Genomic DNA, 24,032 nt, shown 5'->3' on the forward strand with positions numbered 1-24,032 from the left:
AAGGTGTAGTCCAAATCTTCTTGTGTCCCCTTCCATATGATGATGATGTCGTCTATGTATCGGCGATAGAGGACCAGGTCCGCACTCGATGGGCATGACTCCCAGAAGATGTGCTCCCACTTCCCCATATACAGGTTCGCGTAGCTCGGTGCGAACCTGGTCCCCATCGCCGTACCGCATATCTGTCTGTAATATTTCCCTTCATTGCAGAAGTAGTTGTGACTCAGAATATATCGAATCCCCTCCAGAATGAACTCCTTTTGTTCTTCTTGAAGATCCTCGTCTTTATCCAAGAAGAATTCAACCGCTTCCAGACCCTCTTCGTGAGGGATGCACGTATATAGGGACGTGACATCACAGGTAGCCAGAATATATCCATCTTCCCAGGTTATTCCTTCTAGGAGGTTGAGTACCTGTGTAGAATCCTTCAGGTAGGAAGGTAACTGCCTCACATACTTCTGGAGGTTTAAATCAATATACTCAGATAGATTTGAGCTCAGAGATCCAATGCCTGAGATGATGGGTCTTCCCGGTGGTTTCTCCAGCGATTTGTGAATCTTCAGTAGGTGATAAATGATAGGGGTTATCGGATGACTGATGTTGATATATTCATATTCTTTACTGTTAAGTATCCCGTGTTCCTTGGCTTGATCCAAAATCCTCAACAGATCCTTTTTGTACGCGGTTTCTGGATTTCCTGGCAGTCTCATGTAGGTATCTTTGTCACCTAGGATCCGTGCATTTTCCAGGTCATAGTTCACCTTATCCATGATGACAATCCCCCCTCCCTTATCGGCAGGTTTAATCGTCAAGTTATGGTTGTCTTCTAAATTCCTGATGGTTCGTATCTGTTGGTTGGAGAGATTCTGTCTCTTGATCTTCAATTGGTTGGACTATATCTCTCTAATCTCCTTACATACTATCGTCTCAAATGACTCTATGGCCGTACCCTTACTATTTGTGGGGTAAAAGGTTGACTTTGGTTTCAGATCTGTATGTTTATAACCATCATTAACTTCACGTGGCTTATAGACTGCTCTTTCTAGGGCTGATTTTACAAAGAATCTTTTTAGAGTCAGCTTCCTCACGAACTCTTTTACGTTAACGAATGTCTGGAATTTGTTGAGGCTTCTCGTAGGGGCAAAGGAGAGGCCGTACTTCAGAACGGAGGTCTCTTCTTTAGAGAGGTAATGGGAGCTCAAGTTAAAGATACCTTCTGGTTTCTCTTCCACTACCAGATCGGGATCTATATTCTTGGTTTTATTGACTTTGGCTCCTCCTCTTTTTCCCCGATGGGTTCTTTTCTTTATGTTGTTGTCCTTTCTGTTCTTGCTTCTCTCTGGGGTCTTGGTATCCTCTCTTTCTCCCTGTTGTGTGTGCGATCCACCTCTAAAAAAGAAGGTGACCCAGTTTCGAAGTTGTTCATTGTGGTTTGGGGTTCTTCTCGTGACTCTGTCTGTTTAGTGCCTTGTTGTGTTCGCCACTTATCAATTCCATGTTCAATCCTTTGGTCCTTTCTTGAAGGAGTATGGACTTCTCTCCTTCGTTGTGTCCTGAAGTCTTCTCCTGGGGTCCGAAACGTATCGTTTCTCCTCATCTGTTTGTCATGGTAAGGAAAATCTCTCTCATCATCATATCTCGACTCGAACCTATTATAGCTGTACTGATACGGTCGTTCCTCAGCATAGTGTCTCTGTTGGTATTCTCTCCTCTCATGATCTCCTCTTAGTTCATTTCTAAAGTCACCCCTATTATATGGGGTTCTGTTATAGTTATTCTCCCATCTATCTTCCCTAGTCTCTCTTCTCCTATGTGGTGAATATGTTCCTCTCGAATCCATAGTCCTATCATTGATCCTATCATTATCGTAGTGTCGATTGTCCTGGTTACCATATCTTCTATTTTCATGGTGGATTCTATTATGTCTGTATGGAGCTCGTGCGTAGTAATTTGGTCGATAGTGATTTCTCCAAGGGACTCTATGTTGATTAGACTTCTGTGTGATATGGTAGTCGTGTCTATATATGTTTCCCCTAGGCTCATGGGGCACTTCTGAGGGGTAATGTATTTTTTGGTGATTAGACCTAGTGTGTTGGCATTTATTTGATACATTAGTCCTATCTCTTTCTATATTCAATTCCTCATTAGCCCTAGTTTCATCATTTTCAAGTCTTTCGACTATTGTCTCTTTATTCTCTATTTCTCTCATAAGTTTCTTAGTTTTCTTTTGAATTACCTCATCCCTCACTTTCTTAACCTTTTTAAACAAATTATCTTTTCTCTCTGATATGTCTTTTGACTCTTGTCCTGAGTGTTCTAGATTTACTAGAATCTCTTCATTTTCTTTGATTCTAGAATCTACATCAAGTGCTAAAGATTCTCTGTACTCAATGATTAGTTTAATAAGTTGCCTTGATGTATTAATTAGAACCCTTTTCCATCTGTCTGAGATAGAATCGGATAAAGGGAAGGCACATTCTTTATGAGTTATGAGGCCTTTTGGGATGATGTCTAGTTCGAGACACTTTTTGAGAAAGGCAACCTCAGCTTTGTATTTCACCTCAGAGGTGAGGAGTTTCTCCAAATCTCTGAATATGAACTGTATATCTACAGTATCATCTTCTACTACTTCAGTACTAGTAGGTTTAGTTTGTTTATTTATGTCTATAAGTACATCCTGCCGTAATGTAGCAAGAGACTCCATATTGTGGGTGAATAATATACGAAGAAATCTAGGGGTAGAGTGGCTGCTATACTGTCTATACTGCTTTTATATTGTTTTTATTGAAAATTGCTCTACTCTATTAAACATCTTTTTAGTACACCTAGCCTCCGTTAGTTGGCGCAGGGACCCCTCCCCCCCTTGAAGTTTTTTAGGTGAGAGCTAGGCTTCACCTCCCCCAGGCTTATAGGTGCTTGTTGGCGCTCTGAGTATACCCATCACACAATATTCATAATATCTACCTAGCACTACTCTAGCAGCCACTCTACCCCTAGATTTCTTCGTATATTATTCACCCACAATATGGAGTCTCTTGCTACATTACGGCAGGATGTACTTATAGACATAAATAAACAAACTAAACCTACTAGTACTGAAGTAGTAGAAGATGATACTGTAGATATACAGTTCATATTCAGAGATTTGGAGAAACTCCTCACCTCTGAGGTGAAATACAAAGCTGAGATTGCCTTTCTCAAAAAATGTCTCGAACTAGACATCATCCCAAAAGGCCTCATAACTCATAAAGAATGTGCCTTCCCTTTATCCGATTCTATCTCAGACAGATGGAAAAGGGTTCTAATTAATACATCAAGGCAACTAATTAAACTAATCATTGAGTACAGAGAATCTTTAGCACTTGATGTAGATTCTAGAATCAAAGAAAATTAAGAGATTCTAGTAAATCTAGAACACTCAGGACAAGAGTCAAAAGACATATCAGAGAGAAAAGATAATTTGTTTAAAAAGGTTAAGAAAGTGAGGGATGAGGTAATTCAAAAGAAAACTAAGAAACTTATGAGAGAAATAGAGAATAAAGAGACAATAGTCGAAAGACTTGAAAATGATGAAACTAGGGCTAATGAGGAATTGAATATAGAAAGAGATAGGACTAATGTATCAAATAAATGCCAACACACTAGGTCTAATCACCAAAAAATACATTACCCCTCAGAAGTGCCCCATGAGCCTAGGGGAAACATATATAGACATGACTACCATATCACACAGAAGTCTAATCAACATAGAGTCCCTTGGAGAAATCACTATCGACCAAATTACTACGCACGAGCTCCATACAGACATAATAGAATCCACCATGAAAATAGAAGATATAGTAACCAGGACAATCAACACTATGATAATGATAGGATCAATGATAGGACTATGGATTCGAGAGGGACATATTCACCACATAGGAGAAGAGAGACTAGGGAAGATAGATGGGAGAATAACTATAACAGAACCCCATATAATAGGGGTGACTTTAGAAATGAACTAAGAGGAGATCATGAGAGGAGAGAATACCAACAGAGACACTATGCTGAGGAACGACCGTATCAGTACAGCTATAATAGGTTCGAGTCGAGATATGATGATGAGAGAGATTTTCCTTACCATGACAAACAGATGAGGAGAAACGATATGTTTCGGACCCCAGGAGAAGACTTCAGGACATAACGAAGGAGAGAAGTCCATACTCCTTCAAGAAAGGACCAAAGGATTGAACATGGAATTGATAAGTGGCGAACACAACAAGGCGCTAAACAGACAGAGTCACGAGAAGAACCCCAAACCACAATGAACAACTTCGAAACTGGGTCACCTTCTTTTTTAGAGGTGGATCGCACACACAACAGGGAGAAAGAGAGGATACCAAGACCCCAGAGAGAAGCAAGAACAGAAAGGACAACAACATAAAGAAAAGAACCCATCTGGGAAAAAGAGGAGGAGCCAAAGTCAATAAAACCAAGAATATAGATCCCGATCTGGTAGTGGAAGAGAAACCAGAAGGTATCTTTAACTTGAGCTCCCATATCCTCTCTAAAGAAGAGACCTCCGTTCTGAAGTACGGCCTCTCCTTTGCCCCTACGAGAAGCCTCAACAAATTCCAGACATTCGTTAACGTAAAAGAGTTCGTGAGGAAGCTGACTCTAAAAAGATTCTTTGTAAAATCAGCCCTAGAAAGAGCAGTCTATAAGCCACGTGAAGTTAATGATGGTTATAAACATACAGATCTGAAACCAAAGTCAACCTTTTACCCCACAAATAGTAAGGGTACGGCCATAGAGTCATTTGAGACGATAGTATGTAAGGAGATTAGAGAGATACAGTCCAACCAATTGAAGATCAAGAGACAGAATCTCTCCAACCAACAGATAAGAACCATCAGGAATTTAGAAGACAACCATAACTTGACGATTAAACCTGCCGATAAGGGAGGGGGGATTGTCATCATGGATAAGGTGAACTATGACCTGGAAAATGCACGGATCCTAGGTGACAAAGATACCTACATGAGACTGCCAGGAAATCCAGAAACCGCGTACAAAAAGGATCTGTTGAGGATTTTGGATCAAGCCAAGGAACAAGGGATACTTAACAGTAAAGAATATGAATATATCAACATCAGTCATCCGATAACCCCTATCATTTATCACCTACCGAAGATTCACAAATCGCTGGAGAAACCACCGGGAAGACCCATCATCTCAGGCATTGGATCTCTGAGCTCAAATCTATCTGAGTATATTGATTTAAACCTCCAGAAGTATGTGAGGCAGTTACCTTCCTACCTGAAGGATTCTACACAGGTACTCAACCTCCTAGAAGGAATAACCTGGGAAGATGGATATATTCTGGCTACCTGTGATGTCACGTCCCTATATACGTGCATCCCTCACGAAGAGGGTCTGGAAGCGGTTGAATTCTTCTTGGATAAAGACGAGGATCTTCAAGAAGAACAAAAGGAGTTCATTCTGGAGGGGATTCGATATATTCTGAGTCACAACTACTTCTGCAATGAAGGGAAATATTACCGACAGATATGCGGTACGGCGATGGGGACCAGGTTCGCACCGAGCTACGCGAACCTGTATATGGGGAAGTGGGAGCACATCTTCTGGGAGTCATGCCCAGCGAGTGCGGGCCTGGTCCTCTATCGCCGATACATAGACGACATCATCATCATATGGAAGGGGACACAAGAAGATTTGGACTACACCTTTGAAGTGATGAATAGGAGTACTGAAAACCTAAAATTCACATACATTTGGAGTGAATTGATCTTTCTGGATCTCAAAATAGAAATTATACAAGACAAAATAGAAACTTCCACATTCTTTAAGAAAGTGGATAGCAACAACTTTATCCACAGAATGAGTTGCCATCACAAGTCCTGGAAGGACAACATCCCGACAGGACAATTACTGAGAATAAGGAAGAATTGTTCCACCCATGAAAAATGGGAACAACAGGCAGAACTCATTAAGAACAAATTTATAGACCGAGGATATAATGAGAATGAATTGGAACAAAAAGTGCAGGAAATCAGCCATATTGAAAGAACTGAGTTGATGACATACAAAAGAAAAGAGAAACCACCAGAAGATGAGACGCTTAACATCAATATGATCACCGAATACAGTGGAAATAAGAAAATTATTGAAAGGATAATTCAAAAACATTGGTCACTTTTGAAGGACGATGACATCATTGGTGAGAATCTTCCTTCCAAACCAAGGTTCATCTATAGGAAGACGAAGAATTTGAAAAGCAAACTAGCCCCTAGTCTACAGAGAAAGAAGGCATTAGGTGTCAAGGATGTTTATGGAAAAGAGATAAATGGCTTTTTCCCCTGCCCATCATGCAAAGCGTGTAAGCATGGTATTAAATCTTCAACCTTCAGTTGTCACCATACGAAAGAAAAATATAAGATCCGTGACCTGATTAGATGCCGGGACAGCGGAGTGATTTACTTGCTACAATGCACCTGCGGACTGCAATATGTGGGCCAGACCTCTCGGACCCTAAGGGACAGAATCTGGGAACATTTACTTCTCATTGAAAAATTGAATATGGACACAGCACTCTATCGTCATTTCTCAATCAAACATCAAGGAAATATAAAAGACCTATCATTTATGGGTATAGAGAAAGTAACAAAAAGTTGGAGAGGCGGAGACTATACAAACAAAATACGCATTACGGAATCAAAATGGATTTTTTACCTTGACTGCCTTTTTCCAAAAGGATTAAATAACAAAGAGGACCTCTCCCATTTATTCAATATCAGCTGATACCTATAAAGACTAGCTATAAAGCAGAAGAATGGCCTCGAATTCTTGTACATATATCTGACATTTCTTGTAAACTTAAAAACACTAAATGATGTTAATCGTTATGAATGAAGTCCAATATTGTCTTATCCTTTCAGACCCACTGTATTATTTGATGACTGAACCATCTGATGAGTTTAACCATCAAAAATGAAATATATGGCTGATATACCCTGCCAAATCCAAAAAATGTCTTCATCTCAGTGTCCCGGCTCTGATTTGTTATAGTATAACACTGATAGCCCAGATAAAGTTTCAACTGCACCAATTCACATATATTATAGTGGGAAGTAAGCACACTAAAATTATTAAATATGTTTTAGGCTTAAAAAAACCCAGACTTGCATCTATTAGCATGGGACTACTCCTAACCCTATGTTGATTGTCACTAGTGTCCTCTTCCTCCTCAATTATTTCACCTCTTATCCACAGGACTACAAGGCTATAGGTTCTCTCTATTTAGGGAACTAATGAATATGATCCCTGTCTTGTTTTATACTTAGGCAAGAAATATACCTAGTGTGACATAACCATAAGTTACGCAAAACATCATAACCATTAGTTACGCAAAACATCAAGCCTCAATATATGAAAGATAGATTATATTCATATTTGGCAGAGTAGGTCATACAATATACTAATATGACTACATGACCACCCATTTCCACTACTACTGGCACAGATCCTTTATCTATATTCTACAAATACCGAAGTAAGGATAGATTGGACAAATCCAAAATTATATAAATTATACAAATAGATAATGATAGTGGGCGATCTCTTGAATCATAGCGATACCAGAGATTTAATAGATCTAAGACATCTGATAATACTATTTGTTCTCTTAATGGAACATACTTTTATTTACATGAAAGGTATAGGATTAAATCTCTCTCTTCTCTTTATCTATTCCTAACACCGATAACATAAGGATAGATTGGACTGATATCCCTTAAATAACTGACAGTGTTATTGTGCCTAAGTTTTATGGGCTCCTGATATTCAGTAGATCTTGAAACAACGACTCGGTTTTCAAAGGAAGCATAGGTTTAGTAATACATGCAAGATGTAGCACCTATCCCCTTTTTGGTAATATAAGGATAGTTGCAAATATAGTATAACTTTATTTAAGATATACAATACGAACAAATCTCCTCACCTCTTATCACTAGATTGATCAATATACACCTTTGCACACTAGAAATGAGGAAGTATCTTAACAACTATGTTTGTGTCATACACACATCTCCTCTACCATTATCATCAGTAATACACTTCCTGCACACATCTTATCATACAGGAGTAGAGAGATAAGGTTACCATCATTAAGATGTATCTTATCGTTATTGTGATGATATATTATATAGGTTCTTATAAAATCAAATTTCCCCTAGTGATCCATAGTGATATACATCAAGGATCAACTCCCTGTCTGTTGTAAAACAAGGATTTCCTGACGAGACCACAAGGATTACTGTAAGGGCCATGAGTGACGTCATGACCAATCGGATAAGAAGAATTTGATCTCAAAAAATATTTTTACAACCAACCCCAAATTTCACAAAATTATAACTTTTGTTTAGAATCAATGGTTATTTACTAAATAGTAGTAAGCACCAACTAAGTGCACCTGATCATCAGCTAAAAACATTAGAATACACTGCATATCAAGGCAGTCTCACGCCGACCGGAAGTGACGTCACTGCACGAACGGAGGCTAATCTGTACATATTCTGTATATACCACCTACTAACGGGTCTTTACAATATTTAGACAACATGGTAGGAAAGGATCTTAAAGGTAGAAAAAAGAACACACTTTGGAAAGTATTCCATTTAGATATCGTATCACGACAAAAAAACAGAAGTGATGAGTAATTTCCTACATCCGGGTCCTCATAGCGTGAACGCTATAAAAGACCGCCAGTATACATGTACAACCAGTCTTAATAAAGGCCTATATAGGGCCGAAACGCGTAGACCAGTACTGGTGAGTTTAATTTCAATCTTAGTTGATTGTTTTTGATTTTCTGCACATTGTTGTTATTTGCTTTTTCCACAGGTTTTTGATTGACGATTTCCTCTCATACACTCTGAAGTTTTTTCGCTTCACGCTGCACTAAGGAGCCAGCACCCCAAGTCTCCTACTCTGACTTACACTTGGATTTATTATTATATTTTGTATTTTTTGTATTTTATGACTTTTTTTCAACGGATTGGTGTTTTGTAAATTTTGCACACAGACTATTACTGACTGTTTAATCTGTGGAATTATATCGTTTTACCTTTTTACACCAAAAAGTTTTTTCTACATCCTCACTCTTTTTCTCTTTTTTTCAACATCCTCACTTTTGAATCCTCAAATTTCACACATTTTTTACCGGAGCACTAGGATTCACTTATATAATTTTAGACCACTTTTCACTCCAAGACACTTATTGGTCTGTCGCATTTGGATTATCATTTTTTGTCCTCACCCGACTTCACTGGAGCAGACCACATATTTTGAACGCTTTGCTATATTTTGAACGCTTTGTTATATATGGACTGTATTAGCTAGTACATTTATTACATTTGTACTAGCATAATTCGTTTTAATTGTGTTTTAATTGTGTTTTAACTGTGGTCTATTGTTTTATTGTTTATTGTATAACATTCCTTGCTATTAACCATGGATCCATGAGAACATATCTTTTACACATGTCTATACTGCTTTTATATTGTTTTTATTGAAAATTGCTCTACTCTATTAAACATCTTTTTAGTACACCTAGCCTCCGTTAGTTGGCGCCCGGGACCCCTCCCCCCCTAGCCGCATGATTGCTCAGAGACCTGCTGGTAGTGTTTATTGCTTCTAAAGACATAATTTGTGCCATACAAGCTACTGCTGACTCTCTGCAAAGGTGTTGTTTGAATACTTGTGCACAGGCCTTGACAGGATATGTGCATGTGCTTCAGGAAAAACGGAGATAACTTTTACTAGAAGCATTTTTGCTAATGGAAGTATATTGCAAAAAAATGCTTATATTTCAAATTGAAATCCACCTGTGCACATTTAATTTTTTACCTTTCTACCCCTTTAAAAGGATGGCCACCAGACCCCACAATAAATGGCCTTTTTTTTATCTTGTGAGATCCTTCAATCCTTGCGCCCGACAATATTTTATAAGAAAGGGGGCTGATCTGATGAGTGGCGAAATGCCTTCCATAGGGATCGCAGTTTTAGTAAAGATCAGCCAATGGCGCCAGTTATCTCAGCAGACTGTGCATTCACTAAAACAAAGGATTCTTTAAGTTAAAGGGACAGGAAACATCAACATTTTCATTCATGATTTGGATAGAACATACAATTTTAAACAACTTTAATTTTTTTTATTTTATTATCAAATATGCTTAATTCTCTTGTTATTATTATTATTTATTTTATTTATTATCGGTTATTTGTTGAGCGCCAACAGATTCCGCATCGCTTGTTATCCTTTGCTGAAGTAACATCATTGCCCTACTTGCAGCTAGCTGAACACATCTAGTTAGCCAATCACAAGAGACAAATGTATGTAGGCACCACTCAGCAGCTAGCTCCGACTAGTGTATGATATGTGCGTATTAATTTTCAACAATGGATACCAAGAGAACAAAGCACATTTGAAAATAGAAGTGATTTTAAAAGTGTCATAAAATTGTATGCTTTATCTGATTCTTGCAAGTTTGTTTGACTTTCATATCCCTTTAACCGTTCAAGTAACACATACATGCATAGTAACATAGTGGATAAGATAAAAAGAAGACAAGTTCAACCTATACAGAGATTACCTGATTTACACTAAAGAATCTGAAAACTGACCCATTCAACACAAACAATTATATCCCTGAATTCTGTTTTTGCCAGGAATGTTTCTAAGCCATTTTTACATTTATCTAAGGTATTGACATTCACTACCTCCTTAGGCAAGATTTTCTACAATTTGATTGCTTTTACTGTGAAAAAAACGTTAAATTGCTGGAGATTAAATCTCATTTCCTCTAGCCTAAAAGGGATAGTCTAGTCAAAATTAAACTTTCAAGATTAAAGGGACAGTCTACACCAGAATTTTTATTGCTTAAAAAGATAAATAATCCCTTTATTACCCATTCTCCAGTTTTACATAACCAACACAGTTATATTAATACACTTTTTACCTCTGTGATTACCTTGTATCTAAGCCTCTGCAAACTGCCCCCTTATTTCAGTTTTTTTTAAAAGACATATATGACACACATGAACTAACACCCTCTAGTGGTGAAAAACTGCCAAAATGCCCTGAGAGAAGAGGCGGCCTTCAAGGGCTTAGAAATTAGCATATGAACTTCTTAGGTTTAGCTTTCAACTAAGAATACCAAGCGAACAAAGCAAAATTGGTGATAAAAGTAAATTGGAAAATTGTTTAGAATTACATTCTCTATCTGAATCATGAAAGTTTATTTTGGACTAGACTGTCCCTTTAAGCTAGAACATGCAATTTTAAGCAACTTTCTAATTTACTCCTATTATCAATTTTTCTTTGTTCTCTTGGTATCTTTATTTGAAAAAGCATGAATGAAAGATTAGGAGCAGGCCCGTTTTTGGTTCAGCACCTGGGTAGTGCTTGCTGATAGGTGGCTACATTTAGACCATTTAAGTAATTTATAACTTCTGTAAGCTAAGAATCCAAAATAAAAGGATATAATGGTCAACAATGAAATATGCAAGAGTGCATTTCAATTTAAATTAGATGCATTTTTGCAATATACTCCCATTAGCAACAATGCTTTAAGTAAAAGTTATTACTGTTTGTCATCAGCATACACACAGATTTCATGAGGATCCATACAGCAGTATTCAAAGTGTATGTGAAGATGTAATTTGTGTCATACAATCCACTGCTGACTCTCTGAGTACAGGACCAGAAAAACAATGGGACCAAGTGAGTATAATAGACCCATGAGGCACTTGAAAGGGGCAGCACTTCAGGGACTGAGTCAATCACTGTCAGACCCAGACCATTCTTGTCCTCTGTCGCCGTGGAGGAAGTCGCAGGCTCCCAGCAGCATAACCTCATCATGCACATTTTAATTTTGACCTTTCCATCCCTTTAATGGGACACTAAACATCTTAACGTATCTGCTGTCTTGTATAGAATAATATATCAGCCAAGTCTAAACATGTTTAAAGCAACTTAACATTTTGTTTTCTGCAATTGGTTTTCAATTACCAAACTCCAACCACCACTTGTCTTAGTTGGAGGAGCCAATCTGGCTTGCTTCCAGAGAAGATAAGACTAGCCATGTCATTATGTTAATATGAAACGCATTGCCTTGCAATTGTTATTTGCTGAAGGTAGTTAAAGAGATAGTAAAGTCCAAATTAAACTTTCATGATTCAGATAGGGCATGTCATTTTAAACAACTTTCTAATTCACTTTTATCATCAAAATTCTTGGTATTGATATTCTTAGTTGAAAGCTAAACCTAGGTAGGCTCATATGCTAATTTCTAAGCCCTTAAAGGCCGCCTCATATTTGAATGCATTTGACAGTTTTTCACAGCTAGAGGGGGTTAGTTCATGTGTTTCATATAAATAACATTGTGCTTTTGCACGTGGAGTTATTTAAGAGTCAGCAGTGATTGCTTGAAATGCAAGTCTGTCAATAGATAAGGAGGCAGTCAGCAGAAGCTTAGCTACAAGGTAAAAAGTATATTTCTATAACAGTGTATGCAAAACTGGGGAATGGTAAATAAAGGGATTAGCTACATTCCCATATATAATCACATAAAAAACTGCCACTAGATAGGTCAGTTGACTGATTCATTACAGACTCACTATTTATACACATTTTGGGGTAGATTTATCAAGCTCCGTATGGAGCTTGATGCCCTTGTTTTCTTGCGAGCCTTCAGGCTCCATAACTTCAGGCTCCATAACTCGCGTTGATTGACACCCCTTGCTAGCAGCCAATTGGCCACAAATCTGCAGGGGGCGGCATTGCACCAGCAGTTCACAAGAACTGCTGGAGCAATGATAAATGCTGACAGCGTATGCTGTCGGCATTTATCGATGTGCAGCGGACATGATACGCTACATTGCATCATGTCTGCTCGCACTATGATAAATCTACCGCTTAGACTCACTGTTTTTTTTACACGTTTCTAAGTATATTAAGAATAATTTAAACCACAATTGTTTTCTTCTATAAGGTACGACGAGTCCACGCATTCATCCTTTTACTTGTGGGATATTATCCTCCTGCTAACAGGAAGTGGCAAAGAGCACCACAGCAGAGCTGTCTATATAGCTCCTCCCTTAGCTCCACCCCCCCAGTCATTCTCTTTGCCTACTCTAAGTACTAGGAAGGGTAAAGTGAAAGAGGTGATAAAATATTAGTTTTTAATTTCTTCAAGCAAGAGTTTTTTGTTTTAAATGTACTGGTGTGTACTATTTACTCTCAGGCAGCAAATGGATGAAGACTTCTGCCTGGAGGATGATGATCTTAGCATTTGTCACTAAGATCCAGTGCTGTTCCCACAGAGGCTGAGGGGTACACGAAACTTCAGTGTGCGGAACGTTTTCATGCTATATAGCAGTGAGGTATGTTCAGTCATTTTTTCTAGAGAGACTGTGTATTTCAGAAAGGCTGACCGTATCCCCATGAGGGTAAGGGTAAGCAGTAATCCTAAGAGCTATAGAAAGGCATTACTAAGCTTGCATAAGGGGCTAATTAAAAATGGTTGACACAGAGTTTTTGAATGTTTGTGGGCAAACGTTTTATGAACTGGGAGTGCTGTTAACATTTTTTCCTTGGGCAATAACGTTTTTTGGCAACTTTATTGAGGGTAAACTTGGCTTAATTTTTGGGTCTCAGAACCCACATGGCTAGTTTAAAACCGCTCTGGTGCGGTTCTTTGAGGCTGTAAAGACATCGAGTGAGATGGGCGGGGCCTATTTTTGCGCCTCAGATGCGCAGTTGTTTTCACTCAGCAAGCAGCAAGCTCCAACTCCTGAGGGCCCTTGTGGATGTTTTGGGCCAAATCGAAGCTTTAACCCCATATTTACAATCCCTGAGCAGAGCTGTGGCGAGGTGCTGGGGGTGTTTTTTTCCGGATTTAGGCCTTATTTCAATCCGGTTTGCACATTAAAGGGTTAAATTTTTTATTTTCTTGTGGGGCAAACTTAACTACACAAATTGAGTCTGCTATCAAAAATTTGGAAAGTTTGGTGTATTTTAAAGCAGTTTTGCAGAACGTGTATGCTTTTTTTCTCTTAACGGCGCAGTACTGTTTTTTACGATTGTTGTTTTTTCATGTACCCTCACAATGTTCTGAGTTGGGGGTGAGGGATTTGCTGTCTGAGGGAGAGATTTCTGATTCAGGAAAGATGTTCCCTTAGACAGACTCAGATATGACGGCTTTTAAATTTAAACTAGAACACCTCCGCTTGTTGCTCAGGGAGGTTTTAGCGACTCTGGATGATTGTGACCCTATTGTAGTTCCAGAGAAATTGTGTAAAATGGACAGATTTCTAGAGGTTCCTGCCTACACTGATGTTTTTCCGGTCCCTAAGAGGTTTTCGGACATTGTTACTAAAGAGTGGGATAGACCAGGTATTCCGTTCGCTCCCCCTCCTACTTTTAAGAAAATGTTTCCCATATCAGACACCATGCGGGACTCGTGGCAGACAGTCCCTAAGATGGAGGGAGCTATTTCTACCCTGGCTAAGCGTACAACTATACCTATTGAGGACAGTTGTTCTTTCAAAGATCCTATGGATAAAAAATTAGAGGGTCTCCTAAAGAAAATATTTGTTCATCAGGGTTTTCTTCTCAAACCTATAGCATGCATTGTTCCTTTAACTACTGCAGCTGCTTTTTGGTTCAAGGCTCTGGAGGAGGCTCTTCAGGTTGAGACCCATTTAGATGATATTTTGGATAGAATTAGGGCTCTCAAGCTAGCTAATTCTTTCATTACAGATGCCGCTTTTCAACTAGCTAAATTAGCGGCAAAGAATTCAGGTTTTGCCATTTTAGCGCATAGAGCGTTATGGCTTAAGTCCTAGTCTGCTGATGTGTCATCAAAATCTAAGCTTTTAGCCATCCCTTTCAAAGGTAAGACCCTATTCGGGCCTGAACTGAAAGTGATCATTTCAGACATCACTGGTGGGAAAGGCCATGCCCTTCCTCAGGATAAGACAAATAAGATGAGGACCAAACAAAATAATTTTCATTCCTTTCGAAACTTCAATGGTGGTCCCTCTACCTCTTCCCCTGCTGCAAAACAAGAGGGGAATTTTGCTCAATCCAAGTCAGTCTGGAGACCTAACCAGACTTGGAACAAAGGTAAACAGGCCAAGAAGCCCGCTGCTGCCACCAAGACAGCATGAAGGGGTAGCCCCCGATCCGGGACCGGATCTAGTAGGGTGCAGACTTTCTCTCTTTGCTCAGGCTTGGGCAAGAGACATTCAGGACTCCTGGGCTTTAGAAATCGTAACCCAGGGGTATCTTCTGGATTTCAAAGATTCTCCTCCAAGGGGGAGATTCCATCTTTCTCAATTGTCTGCAAACCAGACAAAAAGAGAGGCGTTCTTTTGCTGTGTAGAAGACCTATATACCATGGGAGTGATCCGCCCAGTTCCAAAAGCAGAACTGGGGCAGGGGTTTTACTCCAATCTGTTTGTGGTTCCCAAAAAAGAGAGAACCTTCAGACCAATTTTAGATCTCAAGATCCTAAACAAATTCTTTCAAGATGGAGACCATTCGGACTATTTTACCAATGATCCAGGAGGGTCAATATATGACCACCGTGGACTTAAAGGATGCGTATCTACACATCCCTATCCACAAAGATCATCACCAGTTCCTCAAGTTCACCTTTCTGGACAGGCATTACCAGTTTGTGGCTCTTCCCTTTGGGTTGGCCACAGCTCCCAGAATTTTCACAAAGGTGCTAGGGTCCCTTCTGGCGGTTCTCACACGGACATTGTGTTAGCTTTTCTCAGATCTCACGGGTGGAAGGTGAACGTAAAAAAGAGTCTGATAGATTCGGTGGACTCTGATAGATTCGGTGGACATGAAAATTTTTCTGACGGAGGTCAGGAAATCAAAGATTTTAACCACCTGCCGAGCTCTTCATTCTATTCCTCGGCCGTCAGTGGCTCAGTGTATGGAGGTAATCGGACTGATGGTAGCGGCAATGGACATAGTGCCGTTTGCTCGCTTGCATCTCAGACCACTGCAACTATGCATGCTCAAACAGTGGAATGGGGATTATGCAGATTTATCTCCTCAGATAAATTTGGATCAAGAGACCAGAGACTCTCTTCTTTGGTGGTTGTCACACGATCATCTGTCCAAGGGAATGTGTTTCCGCAGGCCAGCGGGGGATCATAGTGACGACGGACGCCAGCCTATTGGGTTGGGGTGCAGTCTGGAATTCCCTGAAAGCTCAGGGTTTGTGGACTCAGGAGGAGGCTCTCCTCCTGATAAATATTTTAGAACTGAGAGCGATATTCAACGCGCTTCAGGCGTGGCCTCAGCTGGCTTTGGCCAGATTCATAAGATTCCAGTCGGACAATATCACGACTGTAGCATATATCAATCATCAGGGGGGAACAAAGAGTTCTCTAGCGATGATAGAGGTTACCAAAATAATTTGATGGGCAGAGACTCACTCTTGCCATCTATCAGCAATCTATATCCCAGGAGTGGAGAACTGGGAAGCGGATTTTCTAAGTCATCAAACTTTTCATCCGGGGGAGTGGGAACTCCATCCGGAGGTGTTTGCACAATTGATTCAGCAATGGGGCACACCAGAATTGGATCTGATGGCATCTCGTCAGAACGCCAAACTTCCTTGTTACGGGTCCAGGTCAAGGGATCCTCAGGCAGTACTTATAGATGTTCTAGCAGTACCCTGGTCGTTCAACCTGGCTTATGTGTTTCTACCATTTCCTCTCCTTCCTCGTTTGATTGCCAGAATCAAACAGGAGAGAGCTTCGGTGATTTTGATAGCACCTGCGTGGCCACGCAGGACTTGGTATGCAGACCTGGTGGACATGTCATCTCTTCCCCCATGGACTCTCCTACTGAGACAGGACCTTCTGATTCAAGGTCCGTTCCAGCATCCAAATCTAGTTTCTTTGCGGCTGACTGCTTGGAGATTGAACGCTTGATTTTATCCAAGCGGAGTTTCTCTGAGTCGGTCATAGATACCTTGATTCAGGCTCGAAAGCCTGTCACTAGGAAAATTTATCATAAGATATGGCGTAAATATCTTTATTGGTGCGAATCCAAAGGCTACTCATGGAGTAAGATCAGGATTCCTAGGATTTTGTCCTTTCTCCAAGAGGGATTGGAGAAGGGGCTATCAGCTAGTTCCTTAAAGGGACAGATATCTGCTTTATCAATTCTACTGCACATGCGTCTGGCAGATGTTCCAGACGTTCAGTCGTTCTGTCAGGCTTTAGTTAGAATCAAGCCTGTGTTTAAAGCTGTTGCTCCGCCATGGAGTTTGAATTTAGTTTTTAAAGTTCTTCAAGGGGTTCTGTTTGAACCTACGCATTCCATAGATATTAAGCTTCTATCTTGGAAAGTTCTGTTTTTAGTTGCTATCTCTTCAGCTCGAAGAGTTTCTGAACTATCTGCATTGCATTGCGACTCGCCTTTTCTTGTTTTCCATGCTGATAAGGTGGTTTTGCGTACCAAACCTGGATTCCTTCCTAAGGTTGTAACTAATAGGAATATCAATCAGGAAATTGTTGTTCCTTCTCTGTGTCCTAAGCCTTCCTCTAAGAAGGAGCGTCTGTTGCACAACTTGGACGTGGTTCATGCTTTGAAGTTTTACTTGCAAGCAACCAAATATTTCCGTCAAACATCTTCTTTGTTTGTTGTCTATTCTGGAAATCGTAGAGGTAAAAAAGCTACGGCTACCTCTCTTTCTTTTTGGCTGAAAAGCACCATCCGTTTGTCATACGAGACTGCTGGACAGCAGCCTCCTGAAAGGATTACAGCTCACTCTACTAGAGCGGTGGCTTCCACATGGGCTTTTAAAAATGATGCTTCTGTTGATCAGATTTGTAAGGCTCCAACTTGGTCTTTGCTTCATACCTTTTACAAATTTTACAAATTTGATACTTTTGCTTCTTCGGAGGCTATTTTTAGGAGAAAAGTTCTTTAAGCAGTGGTGCCTTCTGTTTAACCATCTGTCTTGCCCCTCCCATTCATCCGTGTCCTGTAGCTTTGGTATTGTATCCCACAAGTAAAGGATGAATCTGTGGACTTGTCGTACCTTATAGAAGAAAAGTAAATTTATGCTTACCTGATAAATTAATTTCTTCTATGGTACGATGGCCCGCCCTGTCATTTTCAGACAGGTTATATTTTTTATATTAAACTCCAGTCACCTCTGCACCTTTTAGTTTCTCCTTTTTCTTCCTGTACCTTCGGTCAAATGACTGGGGGGTGGAGCTAAGAGAGGAGCTATATAGACAGCTCTGCTGTGGTGCTCTTTGCCACTTCCTGTTAGCAGGAGGATAATATCCCACAAGTAAAGGATGAATCCGTGGACTCTTCCTACCATAGAAGAAATTAATTTATCAGGTAAGCATAAATTTACTTTTTGCCTAAATATCTTCCACTAGTAAAAAAAAGTAAATTAATGTTAATTTTCATAACAGTTTATTTTCTGCTCAGAACAGTTTACTGTATTACTGTCTGAATTTCAAATCCTCAGCTGGCTAGGGATTGGTGGAAATACTCATTACCCTGGTAACAGATATGCAGAACTCTGATCTGGCCAGACCAGTAATAGTAGCAGTTGCTCACAGAACTGAGGAGATAGGTATCACAGGTCTCCTGTTTGGTTATTGCCAAAATGCTGCACTTCTATGATCCAATGCAAGCCTTTAGCTTACCAGTAACACAGACTATGTCAGGTAAGAGGTTTCCCTGCTTGAGAACAGTTGTCTTTACCAAGTATGAAAAGCTGTTGTGAGTTATAGTGCTGTTTGCTTAGACAAATGGCAGCTGTATCACCGCATGTAACCAGATATCACACATATACAGTTGTATCACCCCATGTAACCAGATATCACACATATACAGTTGTATCACCCCATGTAACCAGATATCACACATATACAGTTGTATCACCCCATGTAACCAGATATCACACATAAACAATTGTATCACCCCGTGTAACCAGATATCACACATATACAGTTGTATCACCCCATGTAACCAGATATCACACATATACAATTGTATCACCCCATGTAACCAGATATCACACATTTACAGTTTTATCACCCCATGTAACCAGATATCACACATATACAATTGTATCACCCCATGTAACCAGATAGACTTATACAGTTATATCACCCCATGTAACCAGATATCATACATATACAGTTGTATCCCCCATGTAACCAGATATCACACATATACAGTTGTATCATCCCATGTAACCAGATATCACACACATACAATTGTATCACCCCATGTAACCAGATATCAGACTTATACAGTTATATCACCCCATGTAACCAGATATCACACGTATACAGTTGTATCACCCCATGTAACCAGATATCAGACATATACAGTTGTATTACCCCATGTAAACAGATATCACACGTATACAGTAGTTGTATCCCCCATGTAACCAGATATCACACATATACAGTTGTATCACCCCATGAAACCAGATATCACACATATACAGTCGTATCCCCCATGTAACCAGATATCACACATATACAGTTGTATCCCCCATGTAACCAGATATCACACATATACAGTAGTTGTATACCCCCATGTAACCAGATATCACACATTTACAGTTGTATCACTCCATGTAACCAGATATCACACATATACAGTTGTATCACCCCATGTAACCAGATATCACACATATACAGTTGTATCCCCATGTAATCAGATATCACACATATAGAGTAGTTGTATCCCCCCCATGTAACCAGATATCACACAAATTTCAGGTATTTGACCTCTAAAACATGAAACTATTCCACTGCCCCCCTAAAGGATCAAGTATATCATGCAGATCTGACCCTTCTACATGCTACATTTGTGATTTATTCTTCACTGTAAGCTCTGAAATAAATACATTAAGGATAAGTGAAATATATACAATACTCTTTACAAGGGGTATATCTTTTACTATAAAACTATTATAACAAAACTATTTAAAAATTAACAAACTTTTTTTTATAGTTTTAGTAAAAAATATTTTAAATATTATTTTTACCCCCAAACTAGGGCTCAGTCAAAAAGGAATCTGATGGTGCCCACAGACAAACTAACCACCACCAGCAGGTAATGTGCAATCTAATGACAGACTAATTTATAGCCTATGGGTGAAGCCTGAGACTTCTCTAGATAGTATACATCAGCAAGTAATGCATTGCTATTTCTCTTCAGGTCTAAATATGGCTCCTTGTGGTGGTTTCTCTGATCCACGAATATACAGAACTCAATGGATGACCAATGCCTTCTCTCAAGCAGCTGCAAGTACAGTTGTAATGAGACCAACTCCAGGGAAAGGATTCCAAAATACATTCATACCTGAGCCACAACATACACAATGGCAAGTTTTTACCCTAACTACTTCCCAGCTGGTAATGCTGGGATGCCAACTCCAGGACAACGATTTCTAAACACATTTATACCTAAGCCACAGACTTACACAATGAATGGACAACAGGTAAATATCTACCCTCACAACTTGCCCTCTGCTAATAGAGGGAGGACAACTCCAGGACATGGAACACTAAATGCATCTATGCCCCAAACACAGAGATATATGGTAAATGGACACCATGCCAATATCTACCATCCCTACTATATACACTCTAGTAGTAGCGGAAGACCAACTCAACAAGTAAAGGCATTCACACCTGAGCCACAGAGATACATGAGTGGACACCAAACAGGTTTTTATCCTCAAAACGTACCCTCTGATAATAGATGGAAGTCATACCCAGACAATATCCAGCAACTACAAAGTAATCAAAAGATGAAATACAAGGACAGTTTATTATCAGGACAACAAGCCAACACTCAACTCTTGCCAGGTTATCCTAGAGAGAAATATGGACAACCCATTTATATTAATGCCCAACATCAAAAAGAAGGAACCGTCCCAGTAAAGGACAATCAAGTGAACCTAAATGCTGGTTTTCTAGACCAAGTGCTCTTGAAAACTGCAATGAAAATATCTAACTGCATCCCAGAATATACCAAACCAGACAATGTAATCAATACATGTCTATCTCCTTTAAAATAAGTTGTAGATGCAAGTACTGAAATCTGCACCCTTACTAATAATTCCATCAGAGACTTTAATTCTCTTAACTATACAGATGAATTAACTACTGCTGACTATAGCACTGAATTGACTACTGCGGATAATAGCACTGATGAATTGACTACTGCTGACTATACCCTTCAAGAGGTTTTAGCCATCAATTACAATGTTGATGTTAGTGAAGAACCACCTTGGGGCTTTGATCCTTGTTAGGCAACAGGTCTTAATTAAACATAATATATATTTCTAAACACGGACTAGACTACAATGAAAACAACTCATTCACTGAATATCTTGATTAAATCAATTATTAATTTTTGTAGGCATTTTGTTAAGAAAGGTTTTCAATAAACACTGTGGCCTAGATTTGGAGTTTTGCGTTAGAAGGGGTGCGTTAGCTATGCGTGCTTTTTTTTGGCCGCACCTTTTAAATACCGCTGGTATTTAGAGTTCACAGAAGGGCTGCGTTAGGCTCCAAAAAAGGAGCGTAGAGCATAATTTACCGACACTGCAACTCTAAATACCAGCGGTGCTTACGGACGCGGCCAGCTTCAAAAACGTGCTCGTGCACGATTCCCCCATAGGAAACAATGGGACAGTTTGAGCTGAAAAAAAACCTAACACCTGCAAAAAAGCAGCGTTCAGCTCCTAACGCGGCCCCATTGTTTCCTATGGGGAAACACTTCCTAAGTCTGCACCTAACACCCTAACATGAACCCCGAGTCTAAACACCCCTAACCTTACACTTATTTACCCCTAATCTGCCACCCCCGCTATCGCTGACCCCTGCATATTTTTTTAACCCCTAATCTGCCGCTCCGTACACCGCCGCAACCTACATTATACCTATGTACCCCTAATCTGCTGCCCCTAACACTGCCGACCCCTATATTATATTTATTAACCCCTAATCTGCCCCCCACAACGTCGCCGCCAGCTACCTAAAATAATTAACCCCTAATCTGCCGACCGGACCTCACCGCTACTATAATAAAGTTATTAACCCCTAATCCGCCTCACTCCCGCCTCAATAACCCTATAAGAAATAGTATTAACCCCTAATCTGCCCTCCCTAACATCGCCAACACCTAACTTCAATTATTAACCCCTAATCTGCCGACTGGACCTCACCACTACTATAATAAATTTATTAACCCCTAAAGCTAAGTCTAACCCTAACACTAACACCCCCCTAAGTTAAATATAATTTTATTCTAACGAAATAAAATAATTCTTATTAAATAAATTATTCCTATTTAAAGCTAAATACTTACCTGTAAAATAAACCCTAATATAGCTACAATATAATGAATAATTATATTGTAGCTATTTTAGGATTAATATTTATTTTAAAGGCAACTTTTATTTTATTTTTTTATTTTTTTTTCAATGTCAAAGCAGTCTTTTAATCTTTTATCATGCAGTTTATAATTGGCATAACTATATTCATTTTATTAAAAAAAGAAACATGGCTAAGTGCTTTTGAGCGGTGCACTTTTTTTTTTTTTTTTTTTTTTATAAAGTCGTCTTTTATTGGGTAGAAATGCTTAATACAATAATAACAAAAAAAAAAGGGGGGCTACATGCCCGACATGCATATTCAATACAGGTCACATTTCTCTGCATATACATAATACTTCAAGAGACGGCTATTATTAAACCTTAAAATAATCAAACATTTAGAACAACATAAATAACAATTCTGGTCACTTGCTAAGTATAGATACTACTCCGTAATTAGCTGAATTATTAACTAAGATGAGTGGGCTGTAACCTTAAGGGATTCATCCCATAAAAATCTCATGTCATGGAAGAACTCTAATTTATTTCTTTTCATAAAACCATATTCCTCCAGCACTAACATCTCCTCCACCTTTGTCAGCCACATTTGTCCTGTCAATGATGTCGGCATTTTCCATTGTGCCGCTATTAGCGACTTTGCACTATTTATTCCTATTTGCAACAGCTGTCTCCGAAGTTTGCAATGTATTTTTGGGTGTTGGTTGAATAATACTAAGTGGGGAGTAAGGTTGAAATCTGGAATCAGTCCATTTCTGAAATGGACTTCTATAACTTTTATTTATTTTAACCAGGTACAATAGCTATTAAATAGTTAATAACTATTTAATAGCTACCTAGTTAAAATAATTACAAAATTACCTGTAAAATAAATCCTAACCTAAGTTACAATTAAACCTAACACTACACTATCAATAAATAAATTAAATACAATACCTACAAATAAATACAATTAAATAAACTAACTAAAGTACAAAAAATAAAAAAGAACTAAGTTACAAAAAATAAAAAAATATTTACAAACATTAGAAAAATATTACAACAATTTTAAACTAATTACACCTACTCTAAGCCCCCTAATAAAATAACAAAGCCCCCCAAAATAAAAAAAATGCCCTACCCTATTCTAAAATTAAAATAGAAAAGCTCTTTTACCTTACCAGCCCTTAAAAGGGCCATTTGCGGGGCATGCCCCAAAGAATTCAGCTCTTTTGCTTGGAAAAAAAAAACATACAATACCCCCCCCCCAACATTACAACCCACCACCCACATACCCCTAATCTAACCCAAACCCCCCTTAAATAAACCTAACACTAAGCCCCTGAAGATCTTCCTACCTTATCTTCACCACACCGGGTATCACCGATCGGTCCAGGCTCCGATGTCTTGATCCAAGCCCAAGCGGGGGGCTGAAGACATCCATCCTCCGGCTGAAGTCTTGATCCAAGCGGCGGCTGAAGAAGTCCATCTTCGGGCAGAAGTCTTCATCCTATCCGGGCAGAAGAGGACATCCGGACCGGCAAACATCTTCATCCAGGCGGCATCTTCTATGTTCTT

Source organism: Bombina bombina, chromosome 3, assembly GCF_027579735.1.
Source record: "Bombina bombina isolate aBomBom1 chromosome 3, aBomBom1.pri, whole genome shotgun sequence".
NCBI classification, from domain to species: domain Eukaryota; kingdom Metazoa; phylum Chordata; class Amphibia; order Anura; family Bombinatoridae; genus Bombina; species Bombina bombina.